Source organism: Oncorhynchus mykiss, chromosome 2, assembly GCF_013265735.2.
Source record: "Oncorhynchus mykiss isolate Arlee chromosome 2, USDA_OmykA_1.1, whole genome shotgun sequence".
NCBI classification, from domain to species: Eukaryota; Metazoa; Chordata; class Actinopteri; order Salmoniformes; family Salmonidae; genus Oncorhynchus; species Oncorhynchus mykiss.
In genome coordinates this window covers 84,418,176-84,432,083 of record NC_048566.1, presented here as the reverse complement: position 1 = coordinate 84,432,083, position 13,908 = coordinate 84,418,176, and the positions used below count along the sequence as shown (strand labels likewise).

The following is a 13,908-nucleotide window of genomic DNA, read 5'->3' as shown; positions in this document are numbered from 1 at the left end:
CCTGCAGCCATATGAAGTTAAGAATTTGTTCTTATTTTCAATGACGGCCTAGGAACGGTGGGTTAACTGCCTCGTTCAGGGGCAGAACAAGCCCGCCTGTTACGTGAATGCAGTAAGAAGCCAAGGTAAGTTGCTAGCTAGCATTAAACTTAATCAATCATAATCACTAGTTATAACTACACATGGTTGATGATATTACTAGTTTATCTAGCATGTCCTGCGTTGCATATAATCGATGCAGTTCGCATTTGCGAAAAAGGACTGTTGCTCCAACGTGTTCCTAACCATAAACACCAATGCCTTTCTTAAAATCAATACACAGAAGTATACATTTTTAAACCTGCATATTTAGCTAAAAGAAATCCAGGTTAGCAGGCAATATTAACCAGGTGAAAGTGTCACTTCTCCTGCGTTCATTGCATGCAGAGTCAGGGTATATGCAACAGTTTGGGCCGCCTGGCTCATTGCGAACTAATTTGACAGAATTTTACGTAATTATGACATAACATTGAAGGTTGTACAATGTAACAGGAATATTTAGACCAATGGATACCACCCGTTAGATAAAATACGGAACGGTTCCGTATTTCACTGATAGAATAAACGTCTTGTTTTCGAGATGATAGTTTCCGGATTCTACCATATTAATGACCTAAGGCTCGTATTTCTGTGGGTTATGTTATAATTAAGGATATGATTTGATAGAGCAGTCGGACTGAGCGATGGTAGGCAGCAGCAGGCTCATAAGCATTCATTCAAACAGCACTTTTGTGCGTTTTGCCAGCAGCTCTGCTGTTTATGAATTCAAGCCTATCAACTCCCGAGATGAGGCTGGTGTAACGATGTGATGTGAAATGGCTAGCTAGTTAGCGGGGTGTGCGCTAATAGCGTTTCAAATGTCACTCGCTCTGAGACTTGGAGTGGTTGTTCCCCTTGCTCTGCATGGGTAACGCTGCTTCGAGGATGGCTGTTGTCGTTGTGTCCCTGGTTCGAGCCCAGGTAGGAGCGAGAGGTACGGAAGCTATACTGTTACACTGGCAATACTAAAGTGCCTATAAGAACATCCAATAGTCAAAGGTATATGAAATACAAATGGTATAGAGAGAAATAGTCCTAAAATTCCTATAATAACTACAACCTAAAACTTCTTATCTTGGAATATTGAAGACTCATGTTAAAAGGAACCACCACTTTTACTTTCTTCCCCAACACTTTGTTTTTGCATTATTTAAACCAAATTGAACATGTTTCATTATTTATTTAAAAATCGGCCGATTAATCGGTATCGGCCTTTTTTTTGTCCTCCAATAAATCGGTATTGGTATCGGCGTTGAAAAGTCATAATCGATCGACCTCTACTCCAGACTCCACACAGACACAGCTTGTAGACATACTGCTGGAGAGCCAGTACTGCATGTATCAAAACTGTGTTCATTTGTATATCTCTCATTCACATTTGCTTGCAAAATGTCCAGACTTACCAAAAATGACAGTCGGTAGCTCCTACCTATACATGTATTGTAAAACCGTAAATTCCGGGTGAGAGAAGGAGGGTACGGCAATATGAAAATCTGGATAGCACCCAACCCTAATCACAGTCTTTACGTAAAGGTAATGCAGATCTGCAGTAGCACAGATCAGAGGAGCCTGGGTTAGGTGCATTAACCCAGACACCACTGCTAGCATTATATCAAAATCCACATTACTATGCACACTGAGGCCAGACCTTTGCTCTTATCTAGGATCACCAGAGCATACAGTACACAGAGGGCCTGGCAAAATGCAACACATGGAATCCATAATCAAATTCAATGATGTAGGCTAAATGCACTGGATTACTCCGCTAAGAAAGAGTAAGAGCCCATTTGTCCAGAGGAAATGTGTCACTTAGCCACAGACTGACCTTTGCGTACGTGCTGATGAATGGTCAAATCTGGGTCAGATGAAAATGTTAAGTACATTAGACTAGTGTTGTTGGCATCAGTGTACAGTCAATCAACAAAGATCAATGCAAGACAGTGACCCCCCCCCCTAAAATGGAAAACGAGAGTCAAATGTGGTTTGACAAGTGCACATAGGCAGATTATCTTTATAGTACATTGTAACATAATAGTCAAACATAGATTGAGGTTATTTTGTTGTCATTGTGCAATATTTCCCATTCATTGTGCAATATTTCCCATTCATGTTGCCTAAGGACTTAAGTGCTTTGCAGTCAGTTTCCCTCCCGTCCTGGAGCCTGACCAGAAGACCGCTTCGTCTGCCCCTTTTACGGCGTGGATCCAATCCATTGTCCTGGGCGAAACAGAGGATCCGCTTCGGGAAAGTCGTATTCCTGGTCGTAATGATGGCGAGTTGACGTTGCTCTTATATCCAGTAGTTCCTCCCGACTATATGTAATAAAACCTAAGATTACCTGGGGTACCAATGTAAGAAATAACAAGTAAAAAAAAAAAAAAATACTGCATAGTTTCCTAGGAACGCGAAGCGAGGCGGCCATCTCTGTCGTTACCAGAAGTGTGTGTGCGTCGCCATGGTTCTAAATCAATAGTTGTTAAGCAGTCAGAAAATGTCAGAAACATTACCTTGCTTGACCAGGTCACTCAAAACGCGAACTTTTTTATTTTTTGTTACATGGAATATGTTTTGTGGAATTCACCGGATTTGTAACGAAACAAATGTGTGATTGAATTTTTGTGAGCTAGACAGCCTACTGCCTGGGAAGGTCTCCCACTCAGAAGTACGAGATGGGGAGGGGGGCGGTGGTAGGTTGACCTCAGGTCTCCCCACTAGAAGCCCGAGGTAAGGGGAGCGGCTAGTCTATCAAATAGCGCACCTCTAACTTTGTACAGTACTAACACAATTAGTCAAATCTGTCACACTATGAAATGCTACCAAATAAACCACAATTCATTCATAATACTATGAATATATCGTTTCAGATATATTGTTGCATTTTTTTTCTGTTTTTTTGCAAAATTGTCAAGATAATATAAAACCAGTCTGCACACCACCAAGGTGAATTGGTTTAGTCTTGACTCTTGGTTGACAGTGTTGGGGGATGGGGAATGTAGTCTTGACTCTTGGTTGACAGTGTTGGGGGATGGGGAATGTAGTCTTGGCTCTTGGCTGACAGTGTTGGGGGATGGGGGATGTATTGATGTTCGAGTGCCAAATCAACACAAATGTGTTTCTATTGGTCTTTGTTGCTACTTTTGAAATGTATGAGTCTTATTTTTGTATATATTTTTTATATATTAAGAGGTCAACCGATTATGATTTTTCAACGGCGACAGCGATTATTGGAGGGCCAAAAAAAAGCCGATACCAATTAACCAGTTGCATCTCTAGGGGCGCTATTTCATTTTTGGATAAAAAACGTTCCCGTTTTAAGCGCAATATTTTGTCACGAAAAGATGCTCGACTATGCATATTCTTGACAGTTTTGGAAAGAAAACACTCTGAAGTTTCAGAATCTGCAAAGATTTTGTCTGTAAGTGCCCCAGAACTCATTCTACAGGCGAAACCAAGATGATACATCAAACAGGAAATGAGCAGAATTTCTGAAGCTCTGTTTTCTAATGTCTCCTTATATGGCTGTGAATGCGACAGGAATAAGCTTAGACCTTCTTCCGTTTCCCCAAGATTTCAGCAGCATTGTGACGTATTTGTAGGCATATCATTGGAAGATTGGCCATAAGAGACTACATTTTCCAGGGGTCCGCCCGGTGTCCTTTGTCTAAATTTGTGCGTAATCTTCAGGTGCGGGCCTTTTCTCCTGGGATTCAGGAGAGAAAGCACACTTCCACGAACGATATATCATCGAAGAGATATGTGAAAAACACCTTGAGGATTGATTCTAAACAACGTTTGCCATGTTTTCAGTCGATATTATGGAGTTAATTTGGAAAAAAGTTCGCGTTTTGAGGACTGAATTTTCGGGTTTTTTTGGTAGCCAAATGTGATGTACAAAACGGAGCTATTTCTAATACACAAATAATCTTTTTGGAAAAACTGAGCATCTGCTATCTAACTGAGAGTCTCCTCATTGAAAACATCTGAAGTTCTTCAAAGGTAAATTATTTTATTTGAAGGCTTTTATGTTTCTGTTGAAATGTTGCGTGCTGGATGCTAACGCTAATGCTAACGCTAAATGCTAACGCTAAATGCTACGCTAGCTAGCTACTTTTACACAAATGATTGTTTTCCTATGGTTGAGAAGCATATTTTGAAAATCTGAGATGACAGTGTTGTTTACAAAAGGCTAAGCTTGAGAGATGGCATATTTATTTCATTTCATTTGCGATTTTCATGAATAGTTAACGTTGTGTTATGCTAATGAGCTTGCTGATAGATTTACACAATCCTGGATACAGGGGTTTTTTCATAGCTAAACGTGACGCAGAAAACGGAGCGATTTGTCCTAAACAAATAATCTTTCAGGAAAAACTGAACATTTGCTATCTGAGAGTCTCCTCATTGAAAACATCTGAAGTTCTTCAAAGGTAAATTATTTTATTTGAATGCTTTTCTGTTTTTTTGTGTAAATGTTGCCAGCTGAATGCTAATGCTAAATGCTACGTTAGCCATCAATACTGTTACACAAATGCTTGTTTTGCAATGGTTGAGAAGCATATTTTGAAAATCTGAGATGACAGTGTTGTTAACAAAAGGCTAAGCTTGAGAGCTAGCATATTTATTTCATTTCATTTGCGATTTTCATGAATAGTTAACGTTGCGTTATGGTAATGAGCTTGAGTCTGTATTCACGATCCCGGATCCGGGATGGGGAGATCAGAAAGGTTAAAATCAGCCGAGATATATATATATATATATACACTGCTCAAAAAAATAAAGGGAACACTTAAACAACACAATGTAACTCCAAGTCAATCACACTTCTGTGAAATCAAATTGTCCACTTAGGAAGCAACACTGATTGACACTAAATTTCACATGCTGTTGTGCAAATGTAATAGACAACAGGTGGAAATTATAGGCAATTAGCAAGACACCCCCAATAAAGGAGTGGTTCTGCAGATGGTGACCACAGACCACTTCTCAGTTCCTATGCTTCCTGGCTGATGTTTTGGTCACTTTTGAATGCTGGCGGTGCTTTCACTCTAGTGGTAGCATGAGACGGAGTCTACAACCCACACCAGGAGACACTAGGAGACAGGCCAGTACATCAGGAGATGTGGAGGAGGCCGTAGGAGGGCAACAACCCAGCAGCAGGACCGCTACCTCCGCCTTTGTGCAAGGAGGAGCAGGAGGAGCACTGCCAGAGCCCTGCAAAATGACCTCCAGCAGGCCACAAATGTGCATGTGTCTGCTCAAACGGTCCGAAACAGGCTCCATGCAGGGTGGTATGAGGGCCCGACGTCCACAGGTGGGGCTTGTGCTTACAGCCCAACACCGTGCAGCACGTTTGGCATTTGCCAGAGAACACCAAGATTGGCAAATTCGCCACAGGCGCCCTGTGCTCTTCAAATAATGAAACATGCACAATTTGGTTTAAATAATGCAAAAACACAGTGTTGGAGAAGAAAGTAAAAGTGCAATATGTGCCATGTAAAACAGTTCAAGTTTAAGTTCCTTGCTCAGAACAGGAAAACATATGAAATTTGGTGGTTCAATATTTCCAGTTAAGAAGTTTTAGGTTGTAGTTATTATAGGAATTATGACGTGTTGACTATTTCTCTCTATACCATTTGTATTCATATAACTTTGACTATTGGATGTTCTAATAGGCACTTTAGTATTGCCAGTCTAATCTCAGGAGTTGATAGAGGCTTGAAGTCATAAACAGCGCTGTGCTTCAAGCATTGCTAAGAGCTGCTGGCAAACGCAGGAAAGTGCTGTTTGAATGAATGCTTACAAGCCTGCTGCCGCCTACCACCGCTCAGTCAGACTGCTCTATCAAGTCATAGACTTAATTATAATAAACACAGAAATACAAGCCTTAGGTCATTAATATGGTCAAATCCAGAAACTATCATTTCGAAAACAAAACGTTTATTCTTTCAGTGAAATACGGAACCGTTCCGTATTTTATCGAGCGGGTGGCAACCCTACGTCTTACATTGCACAACATTCAATGTATTGTCATAATTATGTACAATTCTGGCAAATTAGTTTGCAACGAGCCAGGCAGCCAACTGTTGCATGTACTCTGACTCTGCGTGCAATGAACGCAAGAAAAGTGACACAATTCCCTAGTTAATATTGCCTGCTAACAAGAATTTCTTTTAACTAAATATGCAGATTTAAAAAAAGATACTTCTGTGTATTGATTTTAAGAAAGTCATTGATGTTTATGGTTAGGTACATTTGTGTTTTTTTTGTTGCTAAATCATCCCCCATTTGGCAAGTAGGCTGTGATTCGATGACAAATTAACAAGCACCGCATTGATTATATGCAACGCAGGACAAGCTGGTTAACCTAGTAATATCATCAACCATGTGTTGATTACTAGTGATTATGTGAAGATTGATTGTTTTTTTTATAAGATAAGTTTAATGCTACCTAGCAACTTACCTTGGCTCCTTGATGCGCTCGCGTAACAGGTGGTCAGCCTGCCATGCAGTTTCCTTGTGGAATGCAATGTAATCGGAGTCCAAAAATGCTGAATACCGATTGTTATGAAAACTTGAAATTGGCCCTAATTTGAAATCGGCCATGCTGATTAAATTGGTCGAACTCTAATTTCTATAGTTTTAAATGTTATGATTATTTATTTGTGTTGTTCCAAATGTCTGAATAAAATGTACAGTTATTGCAGAATGGTGTTTGTTTTTGTTGGTTGGAGGGGAGGGGAGGTCGCCCAGGGAGCCATACAAGCTAGAACCACCACTGCCTATATATCACGGTGTCAAGGCATATTAACTAACAGGTTATAGAACAAACAATGCAATTATCACAACCCATAGGTTGTAATGTGGCTTTTATTTGGGGTTGGCTATCCCGGTGATTTTACCAACGCACCGCTACTGGAGGACAGATGTCACGGTCATTAGCCCACTTATAGCATATACATATCTTAATCTACACTTTATAATGTCTACCAGTTAGCAATATGAGAAAACATGGGACCAATAATTATCATGCCCAATGTAATGAAAGGGCGACCTAATCTCTTCTGTAACAAAGAATGCTTCATGCAAAATGAGACAATGTAACAACCTGGGTGAAATGTTAATAACTTGCAGTCTGTGAAACGTCATAATGCATGCATAATGAATAAAAATGTATACAATTTAACTCATTCATGTGTTAAAATGTTGCAAACCAACACGCATATTCAACTGCCAATGTAAACAACGAGTGAAAATTATATTTTGGAGCCGAATGCACATCAATATAGAGGAGAAGCACTTCGAAAAAAAAGGTAACGTATGTGAAAGAGTTAATTACAAAAATAAAATCACCAACGCGTGGCATTCTGAAATGTGCAGTAGTAACCCACTTACCTAGCTAGAATCTTAGAAAATGGACACTCTTACAAACGATCCGCGAATGCACCTCTTCTTAGCTTTGATCCATATGTTTATACAATCCTGTCGTATATCCGGAAGATTTATCCCATTTCGGTTATTATTGCCGTTTCTATATTCCGCCTGGTAATGTATGTGTGTGTAATCTATAGTTTGTTTGGCACATTCAACTATACTGGGAGAAGGCGCAACTTGAAAACGGACAGAGGGTGCGGGAGAGCGCATCACGATGTTGTAGAGGGGGGACATAAACCTTCGATAATAGAAGCTTTCATAGTCAACATTTTTCGCAAAAATGACAGAAATTAAACCACTATATATAAAAACTAGATTGTTTTAATCAAAGAAAAGTGTTTACATGTTGTGATACAACTCTAAATGTTCAGAGAACTGCAATGAGAAACCCCCCTCAACTGTTCAAAGTGAGACATGCTTTAACTCAGTTTAATCTGATTGGTTTCATCGAACGTGAAGCTGGAGTGTGAGGCTGTCAATAGACCAAAAACTTCGGTAGGGGCAGCAAAGTCTTGTGTATTTTTTTCCTCAAATCTGTGTGATATAAGGTACGTCGAGACAGCGATACCTGCGATGTCGCCCTACTATGTGTGTGTGTGTGTGTGTGTGTGTGTGTGTGTGTGTGTGTGTGTGTGTGTGTGTGTGTGTGTGTGTGTGTGTGTGTGTGTGTGTGCACGTAGGTGCTCCAACAAATTGTTATTGTCACCTAGTCTAGAGTCTAACGTATGTGGGCAGGGCGAGCTTGTCAAACTGTGAAGTTTAAACTGTAGATGAGAAAAGGCTGAGCGAATGCAATACCTTTCATCAAACCGAGATTACATTTTGAGAACATGATAGGTTTTCCACTTGATCACTTTCATACAGTATGGCAAGATATCACATGAAAATGCCCAGAGCAGAGAGAGACTTTACCGACAACATTTTCACTGTTACATTCTGCATCAAGCATCCAGCAAATTAAATATGTTGTCAAGGATCCTGCCTTGCCCTGCCAGAACAAACACATCAGAGGGGCATTACCCTAAAGATCATCAGAACAATTGACCTCCATGAGACCACCATAAACTTACATTGCCTCTTGTACTAATAACATTAAAGTGTTGTGACTGTTGGCATTGGTGTTTTGGTCATTTATTAGGATGCCCATTAGCTATTGTGAAAGCAGCAGCTACTCTTCCTGGGGTCCACAGAAAACATGAAACATGTCATAACAGAGAACATTAATAGACAAGAAGAGCTCAAGGACAGAACTACATCAATTTAAAAATGACCACGTAGCCTACATAGCAATGCATACAGACAAACTATCTAGGTCAAATAGCCAGCTACTAAGGGAAAGGACAATGACATACTGATGCTAGACAAGGTGACAATAATAAGAGGCTGAAGGAATTCGGCATGGTCGCCAAGACCCTCACAAACCTCTACAGGTGCACCATTAAGAACATCCTGTCTGGCTATATCACCGCCTGGTGGGGCAATTGTACCATCTGCAACCGCATGGCTGTCCAGAGGATGGTGCGGTCAGCCCAATGGATCACTGGGGGCACACTGCCTGCCCTCCAGGACATCTACAACACCCAGTGTCACAGGAAGGCCAGGAAGATCATCACCTTCTAGAAGGCAGAGACAGAACAGGTGAATCAAAGCTGGGACCAAAAGAGTGAAAAACAGCTTATATATATATATATATATATATATATATATATATATATATATATATATCTCCAGGCCATCACTGTTAAATCGTCACCACTAGCCGGCCTTCGCCCAGTACCATGCCCTGAACTTTAAAGGCTGCTGCCCTATATACAGTACATAGTCATTGAACACTGGTCACTTTAATAATGTTTACATACTGTTTTACCCACTTCGTATGTATATACTGTATTCTAGTCAAGGCTCATGTATAACTTCTGCTGTACACACCTTTCCTATTCATAAACTGTCTATACACACTATTATGTACACACACGCATATACAGTACTAGTCAAACGTTTGGACACACCTACTCATTCCAGAATAGAATGATAGTGAAGACATCGAAACTGTGAAATAACACATATGGCATCATGTAGTAAGCAAAAAAGTGCTAAACAAATCTAAATATATTTAATATAATAATATATTCTTCAAAGTAGCCACCCTTTGCCTTGATGACAGCTTTGCACACTTGTGGCATTCTCTCAAACAGTTTCATGAGGTAGTCACCTGGAATGCATTTCAATTAACAGGTGTGCCTTGTTAAAAGTTAATTTGTGGAATTTATTTCCTTCTTAATGCGTTTGAGCCAATCAGTTGTGTTGTGGCAAGGTAGGGGTGGTATACAATAGATAGCCCTATTTGGTAAAAGACCAAGTCCATATTATGGCAAGAACAGCTCAAATAAGCAAAGAGAAACGACAGTTCATCATTACTTTAAGACATGAAGGTCAGTCAATAAGGAACATTTCAAGAATTTTTAAAGTTTCTTCAACTGCAGTTGCAAAAACCATCAAGTGCTATGATGAAACTGGCTCTAATGAGGGGCGCGACAAGAAAGGAAGACCCAGCGTTACCTCTACTGCAGAGGACAAGCTCATTAGAGTTAACTGCATCAGGCCTTCATGGTCAAATTGCAAAGAAACCACTACTAAAGGACACCAATAAGAAGAAGAGACTTGCTTAGGCCCAGAAACATGAGCAATGGACATTAGACCAGAAAAACCCTTGAATGAGTAGGTGTGTTCAAACTATTGACTGGTACTGCATATATATATATATATATATATATATATATATATATATATATATATATAAGGGTAAAGGGTGTATATATATATATATATAACATTGCTTGTTCTGATATTTCTTTATTTCTTTCTTAAAATTGTTTTGATTTGTGTGTATTGTGTGTATTGTTAGGTATACTGCACTGTTTTGTTGGATCTATAATCCGGGTGGCATTTCCACTCATTACCAAATATGGTGGTGAGAGGAAGCCCAGTGGCCAGCAGCGGGAGAAGATGGAGCGAGATGGATTTTGGCCGACATTCTGCTAATTTTCTGATTGATGAAACATTCGATCTCAATAGAGTTTTCTGTTTCCAAAACCAGACTATGTTATGAACATAGTGGATTAAGTTTTATAGACTTTACCCTTTGCCAGTTTAAAAAAATGGCATTGTTTAGGAGTGCAATGGCAAATGTAGTTATTGCACACGAGCACTTCACAGAGTAGGCGTTCCCTAACAGAAATATGCAAATATTTACTAGAACGCGCCAATAGGCTCTCGCTAGCTCCTGCTTAGTTCTGCCCACATCCTTGCTTGTTCTGCCCACTATGAATAATCTGCTCCCATTGGAAACGACAGGCTGTGGTCTATCTTGGGTTAGTTCTAAAAATCTTTGATAACATCTGTTAAATATGTGTCTGCGACCAATATAATTTAATTTAATTTGAAATCAGGCTACCTGATGGGACTTATGCAGAAAATAGGCAATCAAAATAAACATTCATGCTGGCTGCCCCTTAATAAGAAACACTTCTGTATCAGTGACTTTGTTTGCAAATGTACAAATGTTCACAAAGGACAGGGAGGATCAGAACACAGCAACCGCTCTACGATGTGACTTGTTGAGATAAAGCCCAGATAAATGTGTCAAAAATAGGCCCTTATCTGTTCTAACATGAGTGTTCAGGGGGATTGTGTGCAAACCGGAGTGTATTATTATGCTGGCAGGAGGCGACATTGTAACACACACACATGAATACACACACACACAAATTCAAACACACACACAAACCCACTATCAGCTTTCTGCACATTAGAGACTCTGACTGCTCTCTCTCTATGTCCCAGAAAGGCAGACACTTGAAATGTTGACTCGACGCTACGTGGCATGTGTGTGAGAGGCTAATTTGTAATTGGTTATAAGAATTTAAAGCCAGGGCCATATTTTCAGCTTAACACATTTCTTACATCAGCTGTCCACTGATATAATAGATAACAATGTCAATACCATAAGAAAGCCACCGGATTGGTGGCAAGGTAATTACAAATTAGCCTCTCACACACATGCCACGTAGCGTCGAGTCAACATTTCAAGTTGAAGTTCGTGCTGTATCAATTTCAGTGGCAGAGATAGAGAACCTTTATCTATCTGTCCTGTACATTGAAGTCAGCTTGGCTGTCCACTGTGTCTAATGATAGGAGGTGACAGGAGAGTGTCTGCCTTTATCTAGTAAGAGAGAAAAGATATATGACCAGGTAACTATGTTATAATACACTAAATGCCTATGGTATCTGACAACCACCGCCCAAAGTGATAAAACTGTCACCTCACAAGTAAAGCACTAAAAATAAAAAACATTTCAGAGTCAAAAAATGTCAAATCCACAGGAAAAAGCATGAAGAAAAATGCCTCTTACAAAAGCAAAATGATATCACACACAGGGCTCTACATTAGACATTTTCATTGGTAGCACTGGTGCTTGCAACTTCAAGTTAAAGAGTACCAAATGAAATTTAGAGTGTCAGAAAATACGATTTTTAAAATTGATAGAGATACGACCTATATGAATTCTAGCTTATTTTGTGCCCTAGAAACTAATATGTACTAAGCTAACACTGTATACGTTTATTATACAAGTTAAAATGTTGATATGAATACCTGTCATTGAAATAACAACGTTATTTGTGGAATATTAGGTTTCTGCATTGTGTAAAAGCACCAATTTCCTACTGGGCTTCTCTGCTGCACCGCCAATGCAGACGTCAGATTGACCATGTAGCGCCTTTCAGGGCATCGCTGAACAGCACAGAGCTGTTGTGAAGGAAGTTGTCAAGGAAGTGAGTTTGTATTTATACAGGACCTCCCGCCCTACCGTCAACCAATCATGTCACTGCAGAGCTATACAGAGCCATCCGCATTGTTACACAAGTTGAGGGGCGTGCAAAAGAGCTCAATTGGGCCTCTGCGTGCCTCAGCAATTGCGTCACACCATCCATATGGCGCCTCCGACCACATGTTCGGACAAGCATAATTAGCTGTTAGGGTTAGGTTTAGCTACAATGCTCCAGTTGGTTCACAACTGTTGTCCTTCATGCGAAAGAAACAGCCACGACCAATGACGAGCATCAATGGGTGTAACTTGATATAAAGAAACGCCTATATCAGAAAAGGCCCCTAATTGCGGTCTGCAAATACACCTTTCTCTTGGGATGCATTACGTTGAAATTGTACACTGTCTTTAAAAACGTTCTTGCGATGACGACATGCAAGAGATCGGTCATTCATTCATTGCTATGATCATTTATCCCCTGAAGAAGCTAGTCCCTTTTCTTTCTTTGTGTGCCCCCAAACGTTTGGATATACTGGTAAAGTTACCAGGTTGTCAGCCAATGAGGTAACAACTGAACAAAGTGTAAACAAATGGTTAACGACGCGCAAGTAGTTGTAGAACGGGTCACCACATGTATGATACAAATGTAGTCCTTTAATGTGTCAGTTCCAGATCTTTTGACCTGGTTGGGGTAGAAGCAATCCATTTTCGTTGTAGTAAAGGTGCAACCATGGCGCTATCGAATCTGAACTCGTCTGTTTCTTTAGAGCACTCGGAAAGAACCGTACAGCGCGAAGCCTTATCATTACAACAAATTCTGGAAGATTTTTTCATAGTCACACACTGCTCTCAAAATAAAACTTGTGGTCGCACAACAAAATATTTCGTCACATTTTAGAGCCCTGATCCCACACACTGCTGCCTCCATCAATTTCTTATCATGCAGATGATCTATTAGAGGTTTAGTTAGGCCTACAGTACAATGGCAGGCACATGGGCTCCTGGGTCTACAAAAACTCACACACGGACTCTCAGTCCAGCTAAAAATAGTAGCCAGTTCAGTAATGTAAAGTCAAGTAAACATACAACTCTGATCTTCCTGATTACATTAGTTCCTATTTACAGAGCTGTGATAGAAAGGAGAAACCAGCTTCTATGAAAAATCCTGCTGTCCAATAAATGAAATTACTGTACCGTAGTGTGTAGATTACTTGTTCGCTGCATAATAACGCAGTAATGATCTTTTACGACATTAATGTTTTGCTATGTAATGTTATGAAACAACCCTACAACATCATATTGATTGGCAAGGGTTCACAACATTTCAAATTGCTGCTCTCACATATCTTAGGTTAAATACTGATTGCATAATGACAAAATTACCACACCACACCTGTCACATCACAGCACAAGACAAGGTCACTCCATAGGACCAAAAATACATTCAGGCACGACAACAACCGCGACTTTGAAGAAACCTGTAGTGCTTCCCAAAGGGAAGGATAACATAATTGTCTCCATTCTCCCTCCAAGGACATTCCACATCCTGTCGGAACAGGTTGCCCTAGTTGTA

At 40.1% G+C, this 13,908-nt stretch overlaps 1 protein-coding gene across 28 annotated transcripts in view; it reads right to left on the bottom strand.

Moving 5' to 3' along the window:
- The window catches only part of LOC110498015 (protein-methionine sulfoxide oxidase mical3a), a 117,291-nt gene extending 109,578 nt beyond the window's left edge, over window positions 1–7,713 (bottom strand). For all 28 annotated transcript variants that reach the window (XR_005038559.1, XR_005038560.1, XM_036957300.1 and 25 more), the window contains exon 1: window positions 7,471–7,713. The gene's annotated coding sequence lies outside the window, so the exon portion shown is untranslated. The remainder of the gene's footprint in view (window positions 1–7,470) is intronic.
- Window positions 7,714–13,908: the final 6,195 nt, after the last annotated feature.